This window comes from Saccostrea cucullata, unplaced genomic scaffold (assembly GCF_032062105.1).
Source record: "Saccostrea cucullata isolate Sc308-1 unplaced genomic scaffold, CSIRO_AGI_Scuc_v1 ctg491, whole genome shotgun sequence".
In the NCBI taxonomy this organism is placed as follows: Eukaryota; Metazoa; Mollusca; class Bivalvia; order Ostreida; family Ostreidae; genus Saccostrea; species Saccostrea cuccullata.
Genome location: NW_026928818.1, coordinates 229,143 through 242,291, shown reverse-complemented (window position 1 = coordinate 242,291; position 13,149 = coordinate 229,143). Strand labels below are relative to the sequence as shown.

Below are 13,149 nucleotides of genomic sequence, written 5' to 3'. Positions count from 1 at the left end.
TTCACTTTTCAAAAACCTATAACTCAGAAAGTGACGCTTAGAATCAACTCAATCTCATACCAATTATTAGACAACATGTCTGTCTACATTATATAAAAAATCTGTCTTTGGACTCTCAAATATTTTGCTGTACTTTTTACTTAAAGTTGGACATTTTTTTGTGAATTTTCAAATTTTCTCATCCCTGAACTTCAGCAAGGAGTTATTTTGCTGATTTAAACATTTTTAAAAATTAAATTTTGCTGTTGAAAAATACCAGTATATTGTACATTTTTTGTTTTCAATCAATAATTATTTCTTCAGGGGTTAAATGGGGTTAATTGGGGGGGGGGTACCAGAATTATATTCATTTACATTTTCTTTAAGCAGGGCGATATTCACATACTGCTTAGTACCTGTTTGTCAATCAGTAGACCAAGTGTGTTCTCTCTTATCTTAAAAAAACATTTGCTTAATAGATAAATAAACATAGTACACTGGTTCCTACTAATAAGTAGATGGCCCCTTTTAATTTGGAGTTTGAAAGGTCAAAAGTCAAGGGTTATAATTCTCGATATACCAGTACAGTAGACCTTCAGATATCCGGACGCCAGATATCCGGAAGCTTCAGTATCCGGACGATTTTTCATCGGAACGAAATTTTAAAATGTTATTCTGTCTTGTTTAACTGGTGATTCAGATATCCGGATGCTTCACATATCTGGACAAATTGACTGGGAACCAAAGCGTCCGGATAATTGAGGGTCCACTGTATATAGATTTTAATCATTCAAAATCTTGCGGACCCATTGCTTGACAGACATCAAATTTAGTACACTGGTTTCTTGAAAAGTAGAGGACCCCTTTAGATTTTGAGGTCACAATGTCAAAGGTCAAGGGTCAAACTGAACAAAAAGGAATATCAGAGCCATTTTCTTGACAGACATATTGTCATGGCAACAAACTCAAAATGAATGAACATGAAGTTTTAAAAATCAACAAATTAAAACATTTATAATTTTTAATTTCATTGCAGATTAAAATTTGAATATTACTCAATAACTAAGTACATTCAACAACAACAAAATTACAATGCTTGACTGCTTCCTGATATTTTATATTCACTTCCAAAATTATAATGACCTTGAAATTTTGTATGCTTGAAAAAAATCTACTTGCTTAAGTATACATCATGGTTCTAAATTAAAGTAAGATTTAAAATAAAAAAATCACAGTTTCCCCACATCATATTCTGAATTATTTGCTATACCTGTATACAGGAAATTACATGTAGTCTTTATAATAGTGTTATATTTGGTAAGACAAAGCACTGTTAACCTTGAACTTTGATCTTTTCTAACATAACAAACACTTAAAATTTACTCTGAATTTTTGTGTATTCCTGCAAGTGAAACCTGATACATATTAAATATCAAGATGTTTACAATGTTTAAGTACATGTACCAATAAAATTGTATAAGTTAACATATATGAAAAACCCTGAAATTTTGGCTACTATACAAGCTTCTTCAATCATAAACTGTCTTTTTTTCTTGATGTTTGGTACACCATTTGGGTTGATCTTGAGGTCTCAAGCTTTCAAAATCTATAACATGTATCCAATCTATTCTGTTCAGTATGACCCCATTTTCTTCCTATGTAGCATCCAATAACTTCTGGAGAAAATTTAACAAGCATTGAAATTTCCACTTCTGGTTTAAAGAACAACTGGACTGTCTCAGAATACACAAAAGTAGTACTCAAGGCATGTACCTGTGAAAAAGGACAGTTTTCAAATTAAATTGAAATAAACCATACTAGACATATTCTAAGATTTTTAAAATAAATGTCATGTTTATGATAATGCTACATTTATATTTATCAATTGAAGAAAATGTCATCAAATGACTTGGGTAAGCTTCTGGCTATCTTTGAAGAAAACAAGAGCTTTATATATCCTTGAAGTAAAGTAACAGAGTAGGGAAAAATGCATGTGGCAAATCAACAGACAGACAAGGCAATTCCTATCCATGTACTATAGTATACAGTAATGAAATGGGAACTCAGGAAATAGCAAATTTATGAGTCCCCGAGGGAGGAAACTATTTCCCGAAGGAAATAGTTCTCTGCCAAGGGGAACTTTAAATTTGCTATTTCCCAAGTTCCCATTCCATAATTTTTTTATTATACCGGAACAATGATAGGCGATTTAAATTTTTTTAACCAGATATTCCGACATTTTTAAAAAAAACTGTAGAGGCATAATTACACATGGATGCGGTTTAACACATTGTATGATAAGTGAAGCATCGTGTCCTTAAACAAATATTTACATTCGCTGTGTTTTTCTAGTAAGCTTACTGTGAAATTGATTTGAAAAACATTTTCGTGTATACTCACGCGTAGAAATATACATGGAGAAACGTGCGTTAACGTGACGTCACAATGAGACTGCAGCGACGTTAGTAAAAATGTAACGATATATAGGGCAGCGAGAAATTCAAATAATAAGTATATTTCAGTTGCTTCCAAACATGTAAATATAAATATAAGGAATGTTATTATTGGTGTGAGAATCACACAGACTTGCACGTAGGCATATTATTCATGAAGCGCTAGAGCGCTTCATGAAATATGCCTACGTGACAAGTCTGTGTGATTCACACACCAATTACTCACACAAAACTTAAAAACATTCCTTAATTAAATTATTTTTAAAAAGTATTTTCACTGACATTTTGAAAAATTATCGTTGTTTTCATTTTGGTTGAATTCAAGTATGATTTTGACATCACACGTCAAAATGTTTTGATGTCATAGCTACATGTACATTGCTAATAACATGATGTCACAGACTCGAGATTCCTTGAACGCTACACCCACTGAACACTTTGATAGGTTAAAATTACTAATAAATATTCATGAAGGAGTAGTCCCAGGGAGTAGCTCTGATTTTCCAGGGAGTAGTCCTCAGATGAGGGCAATAGTCACTTCTCGAGGAAATAGAGATTTTTTTATGGTATTAATATATACAAAGTAATTACAGTAGAGGTATAATAATATAACATATCTTTACCATTTTCTCAGCAGTGGTAAGTAATTGGTAATGCTAATGCTGCATCTGCATTGTCTCTCCTCTTCTTATTTCTGGATTCTGTTCACAAAGCTACATTGGAAACCCCATGTAGTAATTCTTTATAGCTCCACAGCTGAAAATCCCATTGTAAAGCCCAGCCCTAACCAGGGAAATGAATTTGAATAATCTGAAATTGCACGAGAAATATAAGAATGAAAGGAAATATTCTTTACAAAGTATAATATCCCAGACTTATATTCATAATATTAGTTATGTTTTAAACACAAACCTGTCAAGGAACACATGGTGACCTTTAATTTGAAAAGTTTGCACAAGTATTTGACAACTCTTTTTCCTTTAATCATAATTGAAAAGCCGAAAATCATAACTGTAGCCATCTTCATAACATTTCATAAATATCTGAAAAATGATATTCTTTATAATCATGCAGCCCACATATGAGGCAATAATGGTGATTTAAAGGTACTTGGACACAGATTTGAAGTTATCATTTTCTCTATAATATTACGACTTATATATTTTAATAACGTTTCACACAAAAATTAATTAAAAATCTTATTTCGTTTAAAAGATATTGAAATTTCAAAATTTTCGGCGGGTTTGATTGGCCTATCCTTGCACTCTCACAAATTTAATTTTATTATTAATCCTTAGGAAAAGTGGCAATCTCGTTTTGTATAAATGAAAAATATTAATACTATAATCCAGAAAATTCAGAGTAGACACGTTCGAAAGCAAAACAAACACACAATATATTGTCAGTCCGTGCAGTTGTGGTAAGCAGACTGTAACGATTGAACGCACCCGGTGAATTCTAAATATAAACAATAACCGAACTCAAGCTCTGTTTACAAATACTGTGTACATAACACGAGTGTGCTCGATTTGCTAAACTCTGTACGCATCTCTTAGTTCGGAATGACGATACTTGTGAAGGTGTTTTGCTTTCTAACATTTCTACTCTGAATAAAAAATTTTTCTTGATAAAAGTTTTAACATTTCTCATTAAAACACATCAAAATTGCCACCTTTCCTAAGGATTAAGAAGAAAGTTAAAATTTGTGAAAGTGCAAGGATGTGTCAATCAAACCCGCCAAAAAATTTTAAGTTTTAATAACTTTTAAATGAAATAAGATTTTTAATTAATTTTTGTGTGAAATGCTATTAAAATATATAATTCGTGATATTATATCGAAAAAATGAGAAAATATTAACTTCAAATCTGTGTCCAAGTACCTTTAATTGACAGTGAATACCCACCTATTCAATTCTTAATGTACCCTATTAGTAAACAATCTTTGAAAACCCTGGACCTATTCAACTTTCATTCCCTCTTCATCACCCCACAAAGGCTACTTATGCTATTTATAATTCTGCAGATGTAAATATTTTGCAATATTCTTGAATTTATACAGATATTTTTATTGCTACATGTACAACAGTCCAGTCCAATACGAAAAATCGTAATATTACTAAAATTCGTAATCTAAGCAATTTCTAACTCTTCTAAGAGTTACTTCCCTTTTTTCTGATACAACCTCTTTGTTATGTTTCATCAGAGATTATTGGTCTCTGGTTTCATCATTATGATATCGTGGATATGTATGGTTAGTGGATTTTCTTTGTTTTGGTGCATTTGATCCAAGTGCAAGCAGATTCAGAGCCTAGTGAGAGTCTTACAAGTTATCTCTCGTAACATCTCGTTGTTTGAGATGAGGGTCTGATTTTCAGGGTAGACTTCGGGAAAAATATAGGGAATTCGGGGATTATAGACCATTGTGACAAGCTTGAGGATACATTGAAATTTTATGGAAAATTGTTCCTATCCTTGGGAAAATTCTTATACAAGAATAATAAAACAAAATGACCAGTTACTTTCTTCTTGCATTTCCATACTTTTCGATAGACGTCACTGACCAAAATGACCACGTGATACTAGTACCATTGGGGCATAATGTATTTCTGACGTCATACTTCCATAAACATTATTCTGTTTCTTTCAATGCTTTATTTTGTCTTGCATTACGAAAACTCGTAATATAGTCTCTCTCAACTTGCTATATTACGAGTTTCCGTAATTTAACTATATTACGAAAAATAGTAATATAAGAATAATATTACGATATTTTGTAATATTACGATTTCTTGTAATATTACTATATTTCGTAACATTACGATTTTTCTTATTGGACTGGACTGTACAAGTACCAACCTTGAAATTTCTCTTGACAGGTTTGCTAGGTATATATTCAGGTCCAGTACAATCACTATATTTAGCTACGTAGGTATTTTTATAGAAATAAATTACTTTGGTAGCTAAATAAAGCTACTTCAGGTAGGTAAATAAAGCTAACTAAGTAGGTAAATCAAGCTACGTAGCTAAATCTAGTGATTGTACCAGACCTGATAGTGTCTTGTAAAAAATCTTCTCTTGTCCATAATCAAGTCCCCATCAAAATTGTTTATTTATTTATTTTTTTACATATCAACAAGCCTGTGAATGTATGAGCCGATGGTAGAGAGTGCTGTTTATGAACTTGGTAAACATAATCATTATCTACCTTCTCTACAGAAGAGCGCAATAAGGGAGATAATTCTAACAAAATCTGAATAAATAGTAAAATACTTTTTTTTTTCCACAGGAAAAGCAGAAAAAAAATTTATAGCTTTTATAAAATTAAAAATAATTTTCATTGTTTATATATGTTAATATTTTACACAAAATTCATTAAAATTACTGTTAAAAGTAAAACTTATAAAATCATGAATTTTTCCATCATTTGAATTTGAGGTAATTTCATTACGATATAATTTTCTGTCCTTGAGAGTCCAAAGGTGGATTTTACATATTGTTGGGATAATATCCTAAAGATTCTTAAATGCACAAAATTCTGAAAAAAGAAGCGTCACTTTCTAAGAAATATATCCCTGAATATTAACAAAAAATGAACCATTGTCATTTCTTGGCACCATGCCAATATTTGTGCCCTCGGGACAGCCTTCCGTATAGGGGTTTTACAAAAAAATTGATTCGAACTTAATTTTACGACTTATTTCTATGAGAACACATTGCCCTTTTATTTATATATTGTTTTTTCTTTTTTACTTTTGAATATTGAAATTGTCATTTTTACACCAACTTTTTTGCATTTTCCCTTGAATATTGACCAAAATGAATTATTGGCTGTTACTAAAAATAGAAACAACAGATGCAAAAATAAACAACATATTTCTGACTCTCAATGGGTGTCCTTTAAGTTAATAATAAAAATTAGTTTGTTCTTGAGAGTGCCTACCAGAGCATTTTTCTATATATCTGCATGGTTTTCTCGTAGACATGCTCTTAAGATACGAGGGCTGTTCAATAAATAATGTCCTGAACTATATGACATACATTACAGATATCGTATGACATTAAACTTGACTTTCTCTCATTATTGAATCTTTCGTGAATTTATAACAGTTTATGTGACCACTTTTAATCACATAGTTTCATCATGAGAAGCTGGGAAACAAGGGCTTTTCGAGACACTGCATTATAAATGATTGGTAAAGAATCAGTAAACAAGAGTGAAAATAAAAGCTTCATTAAAGCTGCCGTAAAGCTTGTTAAAAATCCCAAAGAAATATTAACTGAAATATGTGACATTTAGAGCAATCGATGCCTGTTTTATAGACAAAAGAGCAGGTGGATTTCAATGATAAAAAATTTTATAATGGGCATCAAAAATGGGTACCCTACTTGCCAACAAAAATTATAACAACTCATGTACTGTTAGCCAAATTTCAACAAATAATATTTGATGTTGTATGGTTGACTTCAAGACACATAGCAAATTTGATAGACATCACATCGGGGGTAGTTTACACTGTATTTAAGAAACGTTTGGCGGTAAAAAAGCTTGATACTCAAAGGTCACCCTATATTTTGAAAAATGGGTGAAAATGACAGTGTGTACGAAATTAATCACAATTATTTTAAAATATCAGTAATTGTAGTTATCCACGTTTGTTTTATTTTCAAACAGATATTGGAACATGAATCTATCGCTTAAAACCCTCAAAACAAAATTTACCATATTATGATGTACTTGATAAAAACGGCAAATGTCTGAAAAGTGCTCAGGTATGTAAGAGCACAAAGACAGATTTATATTTAATTTTCTTAAACATTAGTGGTTATGTTGTTCAAAATCGTATTTGGAAAGACAGTTTAATTTCTAGAGGAGTCTAGAAAGCACTTTTTAGGCCAAAAAATCAAAAGGTTTATTAGAGGAAGGACCCAGAATCAGGAATCCACTACACTGAATTTCTTCAAGACAGCGTCCAAACCCGCATGCCCTGAAGAGTAAAGGGGTTTTCGGAATGAACAGAAAGTTAATGTTCTTTCCCATTAACAATATTTGCAAGATCTTTGACCTCTTGACTTGTTTCAATTTCCAAACTTGGAAAAAATACCTTTTAGAAGGAAGAAACAAGTCCGGGAAATCATTGGATCTGCCATTTTCCAGTATACTGAGGGACATACCCAAATATGAGTTCTACAAATGATCAGAAATTGGATAAAAAATGTTACGGACATGTATTTTACTTAAAAGAGATTAATTAATAAAATCATGAAGAATAAATAATTGAAATGCGTCTTTTATTTCTTTCTGAGCACCGAGGACATTACTTATTGAACAGCCCTCGTAAATCAATAGGGGCCCAAAGGTAATCTTTTATTGCACATAATAGGGGGACCTGGGGATACCTTATATCGTACATCATTTGGGGGACCAGAGGTCACCCTATAATGTACATCAGCAGGGGGACTACAGGTAACCTAATATTGTACTGTACATAAGTAGAGGGACCAGAGGACACCTTATATTGTACATCTGTGGGGGAAAATGGGTCACCTTTTATTGTACATCAGTAGGGGGACCAGAGGACACCTTATTTTGTACATCATTAACCCTTTCTCTTCCGGCGCATTTTACGTGATTTTGGAGGCCTTTTGACATGGCATTATTAAATTATTTCTAACTTTTTTATCCAAGGAGAGAGCTAGGCATAATGCATACCATTTTGTAGGAAATTTCTTAGAGATGATATTTTATGACTATTTAGATACTCAACCACTGACCTTATTAGTAAAAATTGAGGTCAAAGGTCAATTAAGTGCAAAATTTTATGGAATTTTTTGATACTTTTTAATCTTTAAGCTAAATATTTAGTATGATGTATGTTGAAATAGGAAATTTGGTATATACCCACAAAAGAGCATTATACTGTACTACATGAAACACATAAACTTTTTTTTCAATTCTGCATATAACTACTTAAAAGGGGTTGCTAAGCAACGCAGAATTCTTTAATTTTCGGGCAGAAATTTTCATTTTTTACTCATCCTAGACACATTTATGCATCCCAGCACATATAAAAGTTAGATGTGAGGTCATAAAATTACAATGGACATACAACATATAAATTGTCTTAAAGTTTGACCTTATTAGAACTATTTTTAGGAGGTCAAAGGTCAAATAAGTGCAAGAGTTTCATCAATTTTTTTCAACACTTTTCAATATTCTTGCCATAATTTTACACAATGAATGCTGAAATGGAAAATTCTGAATATACTCTCAAGAAGGGATCAGAACTGCAATATCCATGCATCATTTTAGTTCAAATACCTGTTTAATGACCTTTAAGTGGTTGCTAAGCAACATCATTTCAAAGTTTTTGGCTATATACATGTTTGTTATTTCACATTCTGGACACATTCTAGACACTTTTTGTATATTTCATGATATTGTTTGTAAGATATATATGGGTCATAAAGATGAAAGAACATTTTTGTATTAAAAATTGACCTTGACACTCTTGTTCTTCAGGGGGTCAAGGTCATACCAGTACAGAATTCTGCTTTAAACTGTAATTAAGTAAATATCAATTTCGAAATACTTCAAACATGGATAAATCATCTAATAGTTGACGTAATAAAATTGGCGAACGACAAAATTTGCAAGCAACGAATTCTGGTCTGCTTCTTACAAACCCCTAGCAAAACGTATACAAGAAATCCATTCTCTTGATGCCATTAAAAATAATCTTTATTTTCAAGGATTTAATCTAACAAGAAAAAAAAATGATTTCATTACAAGATTTTTCTGGTATAACAGAGCTTAAGGGGTACAATAAATACTTGACATGTTATCTTGGAGGGAAATAATAATAATAATAGATAGCATTGGCAATATTTAACCCAAAACTGTTTAGTCAATAAGTTGAAAATTTGACGCTTATATCCAAATATACAAATCCAGAAATACTGCAAGATGAATTCCAAATCAGACTGAAATCTTCAACAAAATGTTGAAGAGCACTTTTACTTTGTGTCCACCATTCTTTTATCAACTGTCATTTCTCTGTTAGACTGGAGGAAATTCTTTGACTTGTTCAAGACATTATTATTTGCTGTCAAGTACAAGTGATCAGCTTCTATCCTGTAAAAGTTTTAAGTATTTTGAAACAGATACATGTCATTGTGTATATAAATTTACATTTATAAATAAAATTAAGAATGCTAAAATCACATGTACTACATTTATTTGATTTTCCTATTAAAATTGTATTTATTATGAATTAGTTAAATGATATTTAGTCAATGTATCAGGACTGATAATTCAACAACCTTGTAGTAAACCATCATGGTAAAATTACTGAACTAAATCAAATAGCATTTATGGCAATCTGACTAAAGCCAGACCTCTGTTTATGCTCTGTCGCAACATATAAAAAAATCTGGCATTAGATTGCTACGAAAGCCATGAAGGGACACGTACATTTTTTAAAAAAAGTAAAAAATGATATCGAATCGAATTAGACAATCCAATCCCACAGATTACTAAATCGTTCCCTCGATTTATAATATGAGATCTCGAATTAAACAATCCGATCTTAAGGATTACTAATTCGCCCCCTTGATTCACAATTTGAGATCTCGAATTACATACCGGTAATTTGTTTTCACAGAATGATAATTCGAGATCTTGATTTGTTACGTCAGTCTTATGATTTTCGCAATCTGTGCTCTTGAATTTCATTACATACATGTACAGATACATCCAACTATTTTAATCAATAAGTGCGTTCTATTTATTTTGTTTCAGCAACCGGTCGTTTCCAACCTTTTTCATAACTAATTCAACGTATATTTATTTTAGAAATATTATGATTACACAGGACCCATATTCACTTTTACTATCTAGGACTTTCAATTATTCTAATATACACGTAACACAAAAACCTCCAAGATTTTTTGTTGTTCAGTACTGGAGTTTTATGAAAAGACTTACTTTTACAATCAACGACTGACTTTTAAAATTTAAACTCTGACCAACTACCATTACTGAAAGTGTAAAAGTCAGCTGTTGAATGTAAAAGTAAGTCACTTCATAAAACTCCACAAAAATGTTCATGTATTTTTCTCAATTTTGACCGTAATATGTAATAAAAGTTAGGATGTAAAATACTACAATATTCTATTTTTTAAACATGTATTACATGTACCATATCCGATATTTACAGATAAATAATTTAAATGAAATCATGGAAAGGGTTTACATTCCGAGGGAATGAATCATTTAAACTAAGAGAATGAATTATACAATATGAGATAACAGATTGTGTAATTTGAGGGAACGAATTGATAATCTGTGAGAATGAATTGGCAATTTGTTATAACAGATTGTCAATCCGAGAGAACGGATTGTATAAATCAAGAACTTGGTTTACTTTTATAAATTTTTAAAAATTCTATGTCCCTTCATAGCTTTCATAGATTTCATACCTGAATGGCTGCCAGGGTTGTAAAAAGAAAGGAGACAATAGACTGCAATGTTACTTCAGGGCAAAATTCCTGGGGCAAGACTATTCGTGAGCATGGGAGTGTTGATAAACCATCCAGTGAGTTGACCACCCATGTATGTGATGTACAATAATTGGAAAGTGTCTGAAAAATTGAGAAAATGGAAATTCTAACCACATAATTTATGCAGATTGGAAATACAACAGCAGTCTATAAAAACAGCTTGTTCCATATCTCGGCATTCATTCAAATAGATATAACATGTTTAAATAATGTGTCTGTATGAATAATCAAGCATCATAAGTATTATGTGTTTCAAACACTTATTTTTCAAAATGTAAATCAAATGTTTATAAACTTGTATGAATGCAATATCATGAGAATGACATAAATGAAATTAGACTTTATTTTTTTGAAATTTTAGAAATACAAAAATTTTCAATACCAAAACAAAAATTTACCTGTTCATTGGTGTCCTTACATATTAATTGACCTTCGTAGTTCATGCTGGGCTTAGAAAGTGGGTATTCACTAGTTAGAATAATCTAACTGTGTCTCGGTACAAGCCCTCACCACAGTTAGAATACCACCCATAGGCGCTCCCCATGTAATTCTGTAAATGACGTATGATAAGTATATATAGGTCTACCCCTCTATACTATAAAATATCTTTATAGTATAGAGGGGTAGACCTATATATACTTATCATACGTCATTTACAGAATTACATGGGGAGCGCCTATGATACCACCCATATACTCGTAATGTAGCAAAAAATTGCAGAATCGCAACGAAACGATTTTGAAGGATACAAACGGATTTGCACAGAAAATAACTTATAAATTAATCAAAACAAACCTTTTTGAGATTGCTTATGCCTTTTATCCCAAAAAATAATCCATATAAATACGTAAATCCAATTAATTTTCCCAACGTTTTTCTCTCCATTCAAATGTTTACATTCGGGACTCTCTAGATTGTTCCTAGTAAATGCACTATGCGGGTTATTCTTTTTGCTACATTACGAATACACGGAACGAATTCTATCGTTAAACCGGGTCCGTAGGACAATATCATTTTAACGATAGAACATTCTATCTAGGGTTACCTCTGGTCCCCCTAATGATGTAAAGTGTAATATTAAGTGTCCTCTGGTCCCCTACTGATGTTCAATATAAGGTGACCACAGGTCCCCTACTGATGAACAATATATAAGGTGACCTCTGGTCCCCCTACTGATGCCCCCTACTGATGTACAATATAAGGTGCCCTCTGGTCCCCCTATTGATTTAAAGTATAATATTAGATGTCCTCTGGTCCCCTACTGATGTAGAGTACAGTGAGGTTGCCGTTATCGAATCACTTAGTAAATTTGCTTGGATATTTCGTACCTGAGTTTGAGTTAAATTCATTTTACAACATTGTTTGGTGGTACTATGTTTTACTTATAACATCATATATATTTCCCCAATAACCACTGATTAAATAAAAAATTATCGCTGTACTTGTATTAATGATGTTTTCTCCTTTACCGGATCATTTTCTCCATTACCGAATCACGTGACATAAAGCTGATTATTCTGGTTCGGGACCGTGTAAATTTAAAAACACCCTTATTACGTAACGTTTTACTATGCCTTAAAATATTTCAAACCCCACCCACCCCCCAAAAAAGTAGAAAAACTAGGAATTTTTTGAGTTGTTTGCATCCGACAATTAATGTAAAAACAACAGCAATGAAATCATAGGGAAAACAAATGACTAGTTGATATAAGAGGACGTAAAAACTTATATATATGTGCATGATGAACTGCAAACAGCCGAAGAATTAATTTTTGATTCAAAAATTGCACTCATTGAGCTACCACACCCCCTCCCCATAATTTTGTCGCTATTTAGATAGAAAATATATCGCTAGATATACGATTGTGCCCCCTCAAAAAAAAAAAAACAACGTCAGATGACCTTTTTATGCTTGATTAATTAATTGTCAAGGAATTTTGGTGGTTGATAGTGCCTCCTCAACTGAAAATGTATGGCTCTGCACCCTCCCCCCCCCCCCTACCTACCAACTGAAATTGCTTCCTACGAGCCTGGCTTCAGAGATACCTGAAAGGAACAATTATATTTTCAAAATGTCGAGACCCAACACCTAAATTTCCTCCAATGAGCAGAGACAACTTTACAAATAATGATGTTGGGATTCATTTGCTGGATTTCT

General features: G+C 32.0%; 1 protein-coding gene and 1 long non-coding RNA gene across 4 annotated transcripts in view; one reads left to right on the top strand and one right to left on the bottom strand.

Moving 5' to 3' along the window:
* Positions 1–13,149, top strand: part of LOC134278812 (uncharacterized) — a 108,199-nt gene that overhangs the window by 63,101 nt on the left and 31,949 nt on the right. The gene's annotated exons all lie outside the window — the stretch shown is intronic.
* Positions 9,205–11,459, bottom strand: LOC134278796 (uncharacterized). Its single transcript, XR_009994526.1, has 3 exons — positions 11,390–11,459; positions 10,911–11,072; positions 9,205–9,564 (listed from the first exon to the last, which is right to left on the bottom strand). It is a non-coding gene; the product is annotated as an uncharacterized LOC134278796 (long non-coding RNA).